Raw genomic sequence first — 15,760 nt, 5'->3', positions numbered from 1 at the left:
GGTGACACCTAGTGGACAATATGTGTCCTACACACACACACACACACACACACACACACACACACACATGATATGCTACGTGAAAATGTCTCTTACAAACAAGTAACTAATGCTTTTGAAACAAGCTTTTTGATCAAAACATTCAGTCAGCACATGAAACCTCATGTAAAAGAACTTTTAGAATCACAGCCTTTCATTTTTATATAACAGCGAGCATTTAAAATACACCATAGTCCTTATTAATTTGCTGCAGCACACAGGGTACATGCTAAAATGGCCCTGTAGTCTGGTTTATAATGGACAAACTAAAAGAGCTTTAAAGATTCACATATCTGAACCAATCAGCAGCCTCGAGGCCTGAAAAGTAAAGCCAATGCTGAAGGTCCTTAAACCTGCATTCTTTCTTATTTCTAGCAGGGGGCGACTCCAATCGACTCTCAATCACTAGATTTGAGTTTTGAATTCAAGAATGGATTTCAATTCTTTGCTTTTTATGATTTTTGAATGGCGGTTTAATGTTCATACAATTAACTTTGCTGCTATTTCCATGACTCTCAAGAAAGAGCGACTTATGACGCAGGTGCACAAAACTGAGCAGTCAGCACCACAGTCTGTGTGTGTTTGTTTAGTCATGAAACATCAGTCAGTGCCTTAAATACATATGTTAATGTTTGTGTGCATGTTCTGTCTGAAGAAATGCAACCACAGGCTGCAATGATGTACAGATACAATGTGGTTGTTCTTCATATCTTAATTTACAAACACTGTGTGGCAAAGCTGTACGACCCCTGATGAACAAGTTGCAGATTGAACGCTGACTCTGAGATAATAAAGGACTAACCCTTGTGTTGTCTTTGTGTCAACCTTGAAAAAAAACACCTTTTTTCAACGTTTTTGACGCCTTTTTTTCACAGTTTGTTTTTGCTTTTTCCAACATTTTAAATTGTTACATTTTTCTTCTATACATTTTCAGCGCTTATTCTTACATCTCATATTTTTAAAATTAAAATTGAAAACGGGCCAATGTGACCCGAAGTCAACACAAGGGTTAAACCAGGTGATCTATTCTATTTCTAATATAGAATGTGTTTTCTTGAGCTGAGATGGAAATAACAGTTTATCTGTGGTTCAAAGCTCACTCTCTCACACCGTCATGTTGATACCACACACGTGTCACACGTCAGGTATTATTAACCATCATAACCTCTTTATATGGTTTGACGGTCAGACAGCATCGAGACAGGATGGAGTTCACAGGTTTCCTCCTCACACTCCGTGAGAAACAACTTGCCTTTACTTTAATAATATACTGTACTTGTTACAGTCTAACTTTAAATGTTGATATTAACCAAATGCATTTGTAATAGAGAAGTTCTAGTGGAGAATTAGTACTCAAAAAACACAAAAAACCAAGAGAATAATGTTCAACAGCAAACAGAAGGGGCTTCTCACTCCTACCAAACTAATATTTAGCGCTCCATACAAAGTAGCAGATTTGCCAAATGGCTTCCCTACCCATATACAACCCAGTTTTTTGTTTTTTTTATCTTGCTCTTGGCTATGTACTGAATATTATACATGTACTTTTTTCATGCCTGTTATCAATAATAGTATTGAAGTTAACGCTTCAAAGAGACGAGGCATGTCTTCAGGGCTGTGCATTTAGCAAATATGTAACACATGATTTGCAGGCTGAGTTGTCCAACATAAATGTAGTGAAAAACCTCTAATGTGCTGATGGCGTTGGCTCACTGAACATCTGATGTGGTGTGCACAACAACATTTTATTGTCGTAGATGCAGAGAAATGGTACACACTTGGTTGTGGGTGGATGATGGATGATTTTGTCTAAAAAAATCATTAAAAGAAAATTGTCAGATAACTGAATAGCATTAAACAGTCAATGACAACAAATGAGGTAAAACTAATCTCGACTTACAGTACATTATTAAAGCATCCACAATCTGCACTTAATTATCTCCACACAAACAGGATTGAATTCTGCAATCAAGCACAATCAAAACAATATAGGGCCATCGCAGAACTGAACAATGATGCCCCCCCTCCCACCCCCCAGTTAGCACAGTTGCACTTTCTAGATTTCTATGAAATGGGATTTATATTTTTTTCTTATTTTACCTATTGTGTGAGTGTGTATGTGAAAGTTAGTATTGTTTTAGAGGCTGCACAAGCAAATTTCGTTCTATGGTTCTACTGCACAATGACAATTAAAGTCTTTTCTATTCTATATAAAACTTTCAGGCAAACATTTAATGTGACCAAAATAAGTGGTATACAAGTGAAAGTGAAAAGTCCCTTAAACTCACATCAACTCTTGTCTTTGTTCTGCCTAGTGTGCTTTGATTTGGAGGGAAAAGAGAGTCACAGGCCTGAAGGGCGGAGTTATATAACCTTGGAAAAGGGAATAGTTTTAGTCATGATTGACAGTCCATTAATGGCGCAAGTGAGGTAGAGACTACAGAAAAGTATTGAAGGCAAATGTAACAGTTGAAGGTGTTCTCACTGTTCATTCGTTTAACTGTTTCACAGTTTTTTAAGTTAATTTATTGTAACATCTTTCCAAAAGTCATTAATCGTCATTTCAATTCAATTTCTGACCAAAATTATTGTGATGATGATATTTTCCATAATCGAACAGCCCTAATTTGTTTATGACTTTGTCTTCCCACATACACATAAAAAAACTATTTCAGAAGGTTTGTAGCAACAGTGTGTTGTCGTATCAAAGTATGGCCATAAAGTATCTGTTAGCATCTCAATGAGCTGCAAAACATGTATTTAATTCATAAAACAACTTTCAATGACGCACAGGTGAATAAAAGATAATAGACCCCTGGGGTCTTATCCTAAGAAGATAGCGAGAAGGAGGGGGGGGGGGTTGACGCTGAGGTTTCGAGCCTCCAACGTCACTCCGCCTAGAGAAATCCTACCTTATTCACATCTCTACATCTACACACACAGATCTATCAACGTACACAGGGTATCTAAGACTCCTCTACTAGAATAATGGCGTGTGTTTCTATAGTCAGTGGTGTGAAGCTGTAGTGTGGGTTTGGCTGATACTCATCTCGGGGACTTAACGAGGTCCGGTTGAAACTCCTGATCCTTTGGTCTCTGGTCCGCCGGTCCCGAGAAATGAGGTGCACACCAGAGCTCTTTCTTGGGTTCTTATGTGATTTTTTTTATTCAACAATCAGTATATCATATATTGGTACAGCCAAACAATGAGAAAATATATATAGCAGTTAAGAGAACAAAATTAAATCTTAAATTGATTATCCAAAAATTTGCTTGTGTGACTCAGAATTTTCCCTAGCGTTCCTACAATAAATTTGGGAGTTGGCTTCACATTGACCTTGCGTAATCCTCAATCTCTGCTGATCTCTCCCAACGCCCTTGTCAACTACAGTTCAATTGTGGGAATGTTGAGACAGGTCGTGGTTCCAAGTTAAGCAGGCACCAAGTTTTAGTTTAAAGTCAATGTTTTACCAAATCATTGCAAAGTGTAAAATTGCACTTTCGTTATTGAAAATTAAATTGTCATTACCTTATTCAGTGCTCATCATCTGAGGGAGACAGTGTAGGCCTGATGTTTTTTCCAAGAAAAAAGCAAAAGTAGCAAAGCCTCTGACGAACTGACTTGCCAGAACCGAGCATCACTTTTTACTGTATATGCCCTTATCACAAGCCTCATACAGCGTCCTGACCAAAGTGTATTAAAAAAAGCTAAGAGCAAGATGGAGGCGAGAACCATCGCACCACCTGCATGAAGCCACATATCCTGTCTTTCTCGTATGCATGCTCGAACTGCAGCGGCTACGGTTTTCTGTCAGCTAAATGCTTGTTCCAATACAATGTTTAAAACCATGATACGTTTTTTGGTGCACAATGCTTATAGCCACACAGTAAGAACATAAAAGATACAGAGATAAAACAATAAAATACCTTATGCTAGTAACCAAAAGTTAAGTTCGAAGCACACTTTAAGATATGTATTCCGCCAAAGCTATAAAGGCTTAGTAAATGCAAAAGAATTACAAAATTCAAAAACACTTTAAGAGTGTATCCTGCCAATGGTATGAAGGCTAAATAAATGCAAAAGGCTTCCAAATTCAAAAAAAACTTTAAGAGTGTAATACTACAGCCGTTGGCTATATATTCGAAAGTGGTGCAATCATCAAACATAGCATATTTTTAAGCAGATCATAAACACAAAATACTGTGAAATAGTAAGAGAGACAGGGTGATTATTTTAAGGTTTTAGACAATGTACTGTGTGTGTGTGTGTGTAATACGACTGTAATCAAGGTCACTTAGCACACACCACATTGTCGGCTTGCTTATGTTTTCTTAAATTTGGATTTATTTTGCTTTTGTTTTCAGTAAGCTCTACTTTCATTCAGTAAGCTTTTTCATTAAGCTCTACTCTTATTCAGTAGGCTTTAGGCTCTAGAGCTTCTTTTCTGTAAATGCTCTGGTCCCACTCTGCTCATTACAACTCTGAATTTTCACAACATATTCATCTCCTTCAACACCTTTAATAAGATTATAGTCTTCATTTAAAGTAAAGTTACATTTTAGAAATAAAGTAAATAAAAAAAAAATAATTAAAGAAATGTATCTCATGAAGAGGAACAATAGTGGCAGGTTACAGTATGTGTAGGCTGTTCCACCACTTCACTATAAACTTTGTTTCTGTGAATTCACTGCTGGTTTTATAGACCTTGGAGATTTTAAACGTTTTTGAATTTTACATCACTGGTCACTTTATGATTAAAGATACAGTATTGATAACGGAAAGACACCGAATGTTCTCTGTGATTGATTTCAAAAGTCATGTTACAAAACATATTTGTACATTTTCACAGATATTTCCACATTGTTACACATTTTTAAATATATAAAAAATACAAATGAGTTACTGTAGCATCACTGAGTGTGACTTTACAGTATGACTTCCTAACTGAAATACAGAAGTAGAGCTTTGAACAGACCACCTCCTCAGTCCTTCAGTCGGGTATATGTCGCCTGTAAAACACACAGGATAAAGAAAAAGTCACATAAAATAGCATGTAAGTCATTTGAGCTTTTATTTGGCCTCATCTACAGTATGTTATGGTTTGTCAAAAAGACAAAAGAGTCTCCACGCTAGAGCCTCTGTTAGACTGTACGCAGCATGCTCACGGTGACAATGCTAACATGTTGCTGAATATGTATAATATGGTTATCATGTACCATCTTAGTTTACCATGTTAGCATGCTCGTGTCTGTTAATTAGCAGTGAAGACAAAGTGCATTTGAGGCTGATGGGAATTAGTTTTGCAGCTGTTTGGTCATAAACCAAATTATTGGACACAATGTGAATCATTAATCATCATGATAGTAATAACAAAATGGATCTCTAAACCAATTTTTGTGGCAGTCCATTAAATAAATATTGAGATATTTTACGGAAAGAAAAGAATATGTAAAATTTCATGGTGGCACTTGAGGAAAGTCAAGGGATCAGCAAAGTTAGTAGGTTAGTTGTTAAGATATTTTATATTATATTTGTTAAGATACCGAAGAGTTCCTCTCAGTAAAACCCCAATATGGAGAGCAAGGTAACATTTTAAGTTCCCTGTAAGTAAAACAGCAGCATGAATGAAAACATGAGGTCACCAGGTCAACATCTTTGTTAAACCTAACTGATTTCGGGAAGTTTTCACTGAACTCTCATATACTCAGCTTGGCTGTGCTATGATAACCGTGTGGTTTCAATACAGTTGAGTGCATGTACTTACATTTTCAGAGGAAAGAGATTCTGGGCAAGATGTACGTACATTTGCGAACGTAGCGTTATCAGCGCCATGGCCAACCCGAAGAAAGCGCACACTGTGATACTTCAGCTTGCGTCGTATTTACCAAACCTGCAGTTCATCGGGTAATCAGCGCCTTTCTCCGCCCACTATACTGTAAATTGCGTGCATTTAAACGTGCAATTGAATGGGCGATGTCAAAGAAATCCGGCTTAATGCGTGTTATTTCGGCATTAGTGGTGGGGAAATGTATGTATTGACTAGTGCGTTGTAGCAAAGGGTTAAGTACTGGTGCTATGATACGGCTGAGTGCAGACTGCGATATTCCCACTGCTGATGCTATTACTGTTTGAAATGATCCTGATGCCAATATTTGTAATTTGTAGGACTTAAACAACTGTTGGAATGGAATGTGAACGCCGAGTCGGAGACTCAATGGCAACTTTGATTTCTTCCAGTAACTGTAATATTGCATGGCTCCTGAATCTGTAACGCTTAATGATTTTGTGTTCACTCCACTGAAAAAGATCCTTGGGGCAAAAATCTTTTCAGCTCGTCTCCTTGACCTATGGCTTCATCTTGCTCGGATTAATGCTGCCATTTCACCAGGAGGCATATGCGAGGAAACCCGCTTGCGACTGGTTTACACCTTCTTTTAAGAGGCGGAGAATTTTCACCGCAAAATAGAGGTGCGCTTTCACGGGCTCTTTTTGTACATACCTCGGAATACATAAATAGGCGAACTTTACGCTTCCCCTCCCTTTATGGGAAACTCCAACTTTCCCCTTGACCCTCCCATGAATGCATATGCATAACACGGAAAAGCGCAATTTGCCATTTTCAGTTCCCGCGACGGGCAGTCTGTGCTTTTACCTCAGTGCTGCCTGTTTGTACATACCTCGCCATGCTTTTGCACGCACGTTGCGAAACAAATACGCCTGAAGTGGGCGCAAAAGCGTTAGTACATCTGGTCCTCTATATCATCGTCAGCCTTACCTGTAGTAGACTGTAGAATAGAAGACACTCTCGTCTGTTAGACGTCGCTTGGAAGCTGCTCCGGACCCATCCAGCTCTGTTAGGGAGACAGAATTTACTCTAAGATTGTTTGTACAGCTTTAACATTTCATTAAATTTGGGATTTTCATTATGCTCCAACATTTTATAAAGCATTCTTGTGGTTTGAAGCGAATTGTTTCAGGTTAAGAAGTGTTCTGTGACTTAAAGGTCAAAGAAAACTGCATGCTGCAGACGTTACATACAGCTGTTACAGTCATTCAATGGATTTTCTTTAAGACTTTCCATCTTATAGTGTAAAACCTCAGAGCCTCTTCTACTGCAGTCAACTATATTAAAGCTACTGAGGGGCGCTTAGTTTCAGTCTGTGGTCTTCACGTGTGGTTTATAACTGAGAGAATCAAATTATCAGCTGAAACCATTTAGTACCTATTTGAAAGAAAATGCAGTGTGCAGACAGCTATCTAAAAATATGTAGGTCTAGTATTGCAGTTTTAAATGTATCACCTCTTAACACTAGTGACATTTATGTTGCAAAGAGAATGTTAGTGGCTGGTAAAAGTTCAAAAGAGATATAGAAAGAAGAGTTTATAATCAGGCCATTTAAGCTATGAGACTGTAAAGGGAGTTTTGGTAACATGCAATGTGTTATCATTTTTTGTATGATGTTTGCCATGTTACATCTTGGCTTTTTCTCACCTGTAGGATCTGCAGGTGAGTGCGATCCTGGTGTTGGTTTTCCAGACGACAAACAGCCCAATACTGGAGAACAGAAAAGACCAAATGCCATCGATAGAAAAACTAGAGAAGAACAGGAACGTGTACAGAATGAAGAGCAGAGGAGGTAAAAAAAGCAGAGACAAGAGATGTGAATCAGTCAAGTCATTTACTGAAGTAAATATGTACATGTAATTTCTGTGAGACAGTGTTTCTCTACCCCTGTGTTTCCTACAGAGAAGAAGTCCCATCACCAACAGCATCAGAGCCACCAACACAACAATCCAGAGCAGGGAGGGCAGATTAGGGGGGTGACTGGAAGGACGGATCTCTTCGTTGGCTGCTGCAATGGAGTTATTAAACATGCCTTCATCACCTTTTACTTTCTTGTAAAACAGTCAGCCAACTCTGTGGTGATTCCCCAGCTCCAGAGATGCTGCACTTGTAGAGTCCTTCATCAGACTTGGAAACATTTTGGATGGTCATGTTGTTTGAATACCAGGTCCCGAGTTTGGATCCATCTTTGTAGAAATCAGCTATGTGATTTGACTGAGAATCCTTCTTTCTACAATAAAGACTCACTTTGTCTCCCTCCACAACAGGACTGGCAGGAACTTCCAGGATCACAGAACCAGCTGGTCAGTGTGATAAAAACAGATTTTATGTTGAAAATTGGTTTAGTAGAAAACAACCAGTCTCTGAACAGGGAAGAAAGGGACCAGTCCTGTATTTGGCATGAATGCAATTATATTGTTGAAAGGAACAGTAACCCTTAATTTGTACAGGACTTTTCAAGCAGTAAATTATTAATAGGAAAATGAATAAATCAAACTAAGGGAAATTAAATAACTATTTACTCTGTTTCATTTTAAATATGGTATGAGTGCAATGTGGGATGGATGCATTATTGTTTATTGCTTAACTTGAATTCATGTTTCTACATTGTAGTTTTACCCTGTGAACTTTGTTGTTTTTTTAGCTCATATGACTGTATTTCAGCCATCCTCCTACACAATAAATACTGTATTTGACTTAGAAGTGAATTTTGTTCTGAAGTCAATATACAATTCTCCAAATAAAAAATAAAAATGTAATTTGAATTTCAAGTGTATGGCTTTCTTCACCTCCTTTAGTGCATTTTCTTATAACGCCAGCCTTTAAAAAAAAAAGGTTAGTGAAGTGCTAGAGAATGTTTTATCACCATGAGTCTCTTAAGCCGTGCAGACACTCTACAGATGAAGCCCTACTTTAGCCCCAAATTGGTCTTCCCCAACTAATTTTAGAATCAGACTAATTTCTACCTGAACAGTTGTCTGATGTGCAGTGTGAGGTCACAACGCGGGATTCATTTATCTGATCCATAAACTGTCTCTCGGACGATCAGTTCGATTTCTGGCAGCTCAGAAATTTGGGGACGGCTCTTTACTCGGACCAGTTGTCTACATGGCTGCCTTTCACTTCAAGTGTAACATACATCGCACGTTGAAAATGTATCATAAAAAGTAGACACTTGTAATTTTTTTGGGTGACAAAGAAAGTTAGCAGCCAAGATGGCACATGTGTAATTCTTCATACTATTGTCCTAAATATCTCTTGACTTGCATTAAAATGTTCCGTTGTTGTAACTGTAGAACTTTTTTCAAAATGCTAAATTGAGTTTACTGTGTCACTGCGTCAAATAAACCCAAACTCTTGATTATTTGCTAAACGTACGATTGATGGTGATGTTGACAGCATTGCGTGTGTTCCCCTCTGCATCTTCACACCAGTACTCTCCACTGTGACGTTTAAAGGTGGGATAAATGGTGCAGGATGGTGCTGATGACTGCCAGGTGTAAGAATCTGTTGGACTTCTTTCGTTGAGCCTCCTCATCACTCGCCATTCAGTCAAACCACCTAACTCTTGACAGATCACACTGACATTCTCATATTCAAAAAACTGCAGTCTGTCTGGAAGAACACGAGGAAAAGCAACATCTGAGACGGACACACAGAAAGTGAGCAATCAAATCAAACATTCAAGTTATCTCAGGACACTTTTCATATTGACATGGTCTAGATTACTATTTACAAAAAAACAAAAATCTTTACATTAGTATTAACAGCAGAGAATTAAAACATCTACATTTTAAGGTACTCTTTGGTTTATTTATGGATATAGAAAGACAACAAGAGGATCCAAGGGATAAGATGTAAAAGTGAGAAACACTTTTTTCCAACATGGTCCCTGATGTAAGAGAACAGGACATACAACACATGCAAACACATACAGACCTAAGATTAAAACAATAAAAAATAAAACTACACATAAAAAACCAGCTAAAACACCATGACCTACCAAACAATAAATTTCCCTGTCCCCAATCTAGATTTTATTTCCCCCTAATTATCTATTTTATTCCATAAGTAGGCCTTAACTTTATGTCTAAAATCCCTTTTCGTTACTGCCATTATTAGCACTTTGTGGAGCAGTAGGGTAACTTGGTCAAGGTCTGCTTGTATTCAGAGTACTGTGGTTACAATGTCATGATTACATATTTCATCTTTCTTGGTCTCTTTGTTGCTAAGGTATAAGCAAAAGACACATTTCAGCAGTTAACGATAAGATAATTATTCAGAATATCACACAGCCGAGCACAAACTGAGTGTTCAAACTGAGTATCCAGCTAATTATTTAAATCCAACTTACTAGCTTTCTGAGCAAAGTAACTGTGGTCAACTCTTACAAGCAGCAGGACCAACATGTCCATCCCTGGAGAGACACATGAAGAGAGCAGTTTGTCAAATAAAACACAGATATTTGTCCACTGGCTAAAAGGAAAGATAAGTAAAATAGTGATACAAAGTGTCAGTACTCACACAGTCTTATGCAGAGAGCTGTGACCTCCATGCTGTCTTCCTGCTGACTGACTGAGCAACAGCGTGAAATACAACCAACACATGATGTACATCAGAACCTCCCCTTCCTGTCTGCATTATTTCTGGTTTAATAATGTTTACCTAGAAATATCTATGTGAGGCAGAACTGCTATAGTGCAGACAATAATCTCACTGGTGTAATCCTAAAAAAAGACAAGTGTGCGTACTAGAGATCAAAGACAGGTGGCTATCCTTAAAGGACTAATCCGGCGCAAAATGAACCTCCATCCATCCATCCATCTATTCAATTTCAATTCAATTCAATTCAATTTTATTTATAGTATCAAATAATAACAAAAGTTATCTCGAGACACTTTACAGATAGAGTAGGTCTAGACCACACTCTGTAATTTCCAAAACCCCAACAATTACAGTAATTCCATCAAGAGCAAGCATTAGCAGTGGCTATCGCGACAGTGGCAAGGAAAAACTCCCTTTTAGGAAGAAACCTCGGCAGACCCAGACTCTTGGTAGGGCGGTGTCTGACGGGCCGGGTTGGGGGTGTGATGAACAGTGGCGTAATAGTCACATTAAAGGTCACAGTGACGTCGAAGGTTATCGTGGAAGTTCATGTCATAGCAGGGCACATCGTGTCATACTGAGTAGTGCAGTCTCCTATACCGGATCCAGACTACTCTGTGCATAGGAACATCACAGCAGGGCGTTGCGGGATGTAGCGTGGCGCTGCAGAGCATGGGTGGATGCGGCGGATGCAGCAGGACGCAGCAGGATGCAGCAGGATGCGGCCGGGATTTGCAGAGAATCGCAGAGCATAGCTCTGCGAAGAAGAAACATAAGGACTCCGGGGAGTAAACTCCCCAGAGCTAGATTAGTAACAAGCAATTCTGGGACAGGATGCATACAAAAGTAACAAGTAGAGAAGAGAGAGCAGCTCAGTGTGTCATAGGAAGGAAACAGCATCCCCTGCAGTCTAGAATTGTAATAGCATAACTAACTACGAGGAGAAGCAGGTGGGCCGGGTTAGGCGGACGCTGCAACTCCTCACTCCCTAACTATAAGCTTTGTCAAAGAGAAGGGTTTTCAGTTTACTCTTGAATGTGGCGACGGTGTCTGCCCCTCGAACCCAGACTGGAAGCTGGTTCCACAGAAGCGGAGCCTGATAGCTGAAGGCCCTGGCCCCCAGTCTACTTCCAGAGACTCTAGGAACCACGAGTAGCCCCGCATTCCGGGAGCGCAGTGCCCTAGTGGGACAATAAGGTACTAAGAGCTCTTCTAGGTATGATGGTGCTAGACCATTTAGAGCTTTGTAAGTCAGGAGGAGGATTTTAAATTCGATCCTAGATTTCACAGGAAGCCAATGCAGAGAAGCTAATACAGGAGAAATATGATCTCTTCTCTTAGTTCTCGTCAGAACACGTGCTGCAGAATACGCTGCAAAATACACCATAATCATTATTAATTTGCTGCAGCACACAAGGTACATGCTAAAATGGCCCTGTAGTCTGGTTTATAATGGACAAACTAAAAGAGCTTTAAAGATTCACATATCTGAACCAATCAGCAGCCTCGAGGCCTGAAAAGTAAAGCCAATGCTGAAGGTCCTTAAACCTGCATTCTTTCTTATTTCTAGCAGGGGGCGACTCCAATCGACTCTCAATCACTAGATTTGAGTTTTGAATTCAAGAATGGATTTCAATTCTTTGCTTTTTATGATTTTTGAATGGCGGTTTAATGTTCATACAATCAACTTTGCTGCTATTCGCCAAGAAGCCGCCTTATGGCGACGGAGGTGCACAAAACTGAGCAGTCAGCACCACAGTCTGTGTGTGTTTGTTTAGTCATGAAACATCAGTCAGTGCCTTAAATACATATGTTAATGTTTGTGTGCATGTTCTGTCTGAAGAAATGCAACCACAGGCTGCAATGATGTACAGATACAATGTGGTTGTTCTTCATATCTTAATTTACAAACACTGTGTGGCAAAGCTGCACGACCCCTGATGAACAAGTTGCAGATTGAACGCTGACTCTGAGATAATAAAGGACTAACCCTTGTGTTGTCTTTGTGTCAACCTTGAAAAAAACACCTTTTTTCAACGTTTTTGACGCCTTTTTTTCACAGTTTGTTTTTGCTTTTTCCAACATTTTAAATTGTTACATTTTTCTTCTATACATTTTCAGCGCTTATTCTTACATCTCATATTTTTAAAATTAAAATTGAAAACGGGCCAATGTGACCCGAAGTCAACACAAGGGTTAAACCAGGTGATCTATTCTATTTCTAATATAGAATGTGTTTTCTTGAGCTGAGATGGAAATAACAGTTTATCTGTGGTTCAAAGCTCACTCTCTCACACCGTCATGTTGATACCACACACACGTGTCACACGTCAGGTATTATTAACCATCATAACCTCTTTATATGGTTTGACGGTCAGACAGCATCGAGACAGGATGGAGTTCACAGGTTTCCTCCTCACACTCCGTGAGAAAAACACAAAAAACCAAGAGAATAATGTTCAACAGCAAACAGAAGGGGCTTCTCACTCCTACCAAACTAATATTTAGCGCTCCATACAAAGTAGCAGATTTGCCAAATGGCTTCCCTACCCATATACAACCCAGTTTTTTGTTTTTTTTTATCTTGCTCTTGGCTATGTACTGAATATTATACATGTACTTTTTTCATGCCTGTTATCAATAATAGTATTGAAGTTAACGCTTCAAAGAGACGAGGCATGTCTTCAGGGCTGTGCATTTAGCAAATATGTAACACATGATTTGCAGGTTGAGTTGTCCAACATAAATGTAGTGAAAAACCTCTAATGTGCTGATGGCATTGGCTCACTGAACATCTGATGTGGTGTGCACAACAACATTTTATTGTCGTAGATGCAGAGAAATGGTACACACTTGGTTGTGGGTGGATGATGGATGATTTTGTCTAAACAAATCATTAAAAGAAAATTGTCAGATAACTGAATAGCATTAAACAGTCAATGACAACAAATGAGGTAAAACTAATCTCGACTTACAGTACATTATTAAAGCATCCACAATCTGCACTTAATTATCTCCACACAAACAGGATTGAATTCTGCAATCAAGCACAAACAAAACAATATAGGGCCATCGCAGAACTGAACAATCATGACCCCCACCGCCCAGTTAGCACAGGTGCACTTTCTAGATTTCTATGAAATGGGACTCAATGCAATATTGGATGCCTTGATAATGTTTTTATATTTTTTTCTTATTTTATCTATTGTGTGAGTGTGTATGTGAATGTTAATATTGTTTTAGAGGCTGCACAAGCAAATTTCGTTCTATGGTTCTACTGCACAATGACAATTAAAGTCTTTTCTATTCTATATAAAACTTTCAGGCAAACATTTAAAGTGACCAAAATAAGTGGTATACAAGTGAAAGTGAAAAGTCCCTTAAACTCACATCAACTCTTGTCTTTGTTCTGCCTAGTGTGCTTTGATTTGGAGGGAAAAGAGAGTCACAGGCCTGAAGGGCGGAGTTATATAACCTTGGAAAAGGGAATAGTTTTAGTCATGATTGACAGTCCATTAATGGCGCAAGTGAGGTAGAGACTACAGAAAAGTATTGAAGGCAAATGTAACAGTTGAAGGTGTTCTCACTGTTCATTCGTTTAACTGTTTCACAGTTTTTTAAGTTAATTTATTGTAACATCTTTCCAAAAGTCATTAATCGTCATTTCAATTCAATTTCTGACCAAAATTATTGTGATGATGATATTTTCCATAATCGAACAGCCCTAATTTGTTTATGACTTTGTCTTCCCACATACACATAAAAAAACTATTTCAGAAGGTTTGTAGCAACAGTGTGTTGTCGTATCAAAGTATGGCCATAAAGTATCTGTTAGCATCTCAATGAGCTGCAAAACATGTATTTAATTCATAAAACAACTTTCAATGACGCACAGGTGAATAAAAGATAATAGACCCCTGGGGTCTTATCCTAAGAAGATAGCGAGAAGGAGGGGGGGGGGGGTTGACGCTGAGGTTTCGAGCCTCCAACGTCACTCCGCCTAGAGAAATCCTACCTTATTCACATCTCTACATCTACACACACAGATCTATCAACGTACACAGGGTATCTAAGACTCCTCTACTAGAAAAATGGCGTGTTTCTATAGTCAGTGGTGTGAAGCCGTAGTGTAGGTTTGGCTGATACTCATCTCGGGGACTTAGCGAGGTCCGGTTGAAACTCCTGATCCTTTGGTCTCTGGTCCGCCGGTCCCGAGAAATGAGGTGCACACCAGAGCTCTTTCTTGGGTTCTTATGTGATTTTTTTTTATTCAACAATCAGTATATCATATATTGGTACAGCCAAACAATGAGAAAATATATATAGCAGTTAAGAGAACAAAATTAAATCTTAAATTGATTATCCAAAAATTTTCTTGTGTGACTCAGAATTTTCCCTAGCGTTCCTACAATAAATTTGGGAGTTGGCTTCACATTGACCTTGCGTAATCCTCAATCTCTGCTGATCTCTCCCAACGCCCTTGTCAACTACAGTTCAATTGTGGGAATGTTGAGACAGGTCGTGGTTCCAAGTTAAGCAGGCACCAAGTTTTAGTTTAAAGTCAATGTTTTACCAAATCATTGCAAAGTGTAAAATTGCACTTTCGTTATTGAAAATTAAATTGTCATTACCTTATTCAGTGCTCATCATCTGAGGGAGACAGTGTAGGCCTGATGTTTTTTCCAAGAAAAAAGCAAAAGTAGCAAAGCCTCTGACGAACTGACTTGCCAGAACCGAGCATCACTTTTTACTGTATATGCCCTTATCACAAGCCTCATACAGCGTCCTGGCCCAAAGTGTATTAAAAAAGCTAAGAGCAAGATGGAGGCGGAACCATCGCACCACCTGCATGAAGCCACATATCTTGTCTTTCTCGTATGCATGCTCGAACTGCAGCGGCTACGGTTTTCTGTCAGCTAAATGCTTGTTCCAATACAATGTTTAAAACCATGATACGTTTTTTGGTGCACAATGCTTATAGCCACACAGTAAGAACATAAAAGATACAGAGATAAAACAATAAAATACCTTATGCTAGTAACCAAAAGTTAAGTTCGAAGCACACTTTAAGATATGTATTCCGCCAAAGCTATAAAGGCTTAGTAAATGCAAAAGGATTACAAAATTCAAAAACACTTTAAGAGTGTATCCTGCCAATGGTATGAAGGCTAAATAAATGCAAAAGGCTTCCAAATTCAAAAAAAACTTTAAGAGTGTAATACTACAGCCGTTGGCTATATATTCGAAAGTGGTGCAATCATCAAACATAG

Source organism: Perca fluviatilis, chromosome 14 (genome assembly GCF_010015445.1).
Source record: "Perca fluviatilis chromosome 14, GENO_Pfluv_1.0, whole genome shotgun sequence".
In the NCBI taxonomy this organism is placed as follows: domain Eukaryota; kingdom Metazoa; phylum Chordata; class Actinopteri; order Perciformes; family Percidae; genus Perca; species Perca fluviatilis.
The sequence above is the reverse complement of the archived record's forward strand: the minus strand, read 5'-3'. Positions refer to the sequence as shown.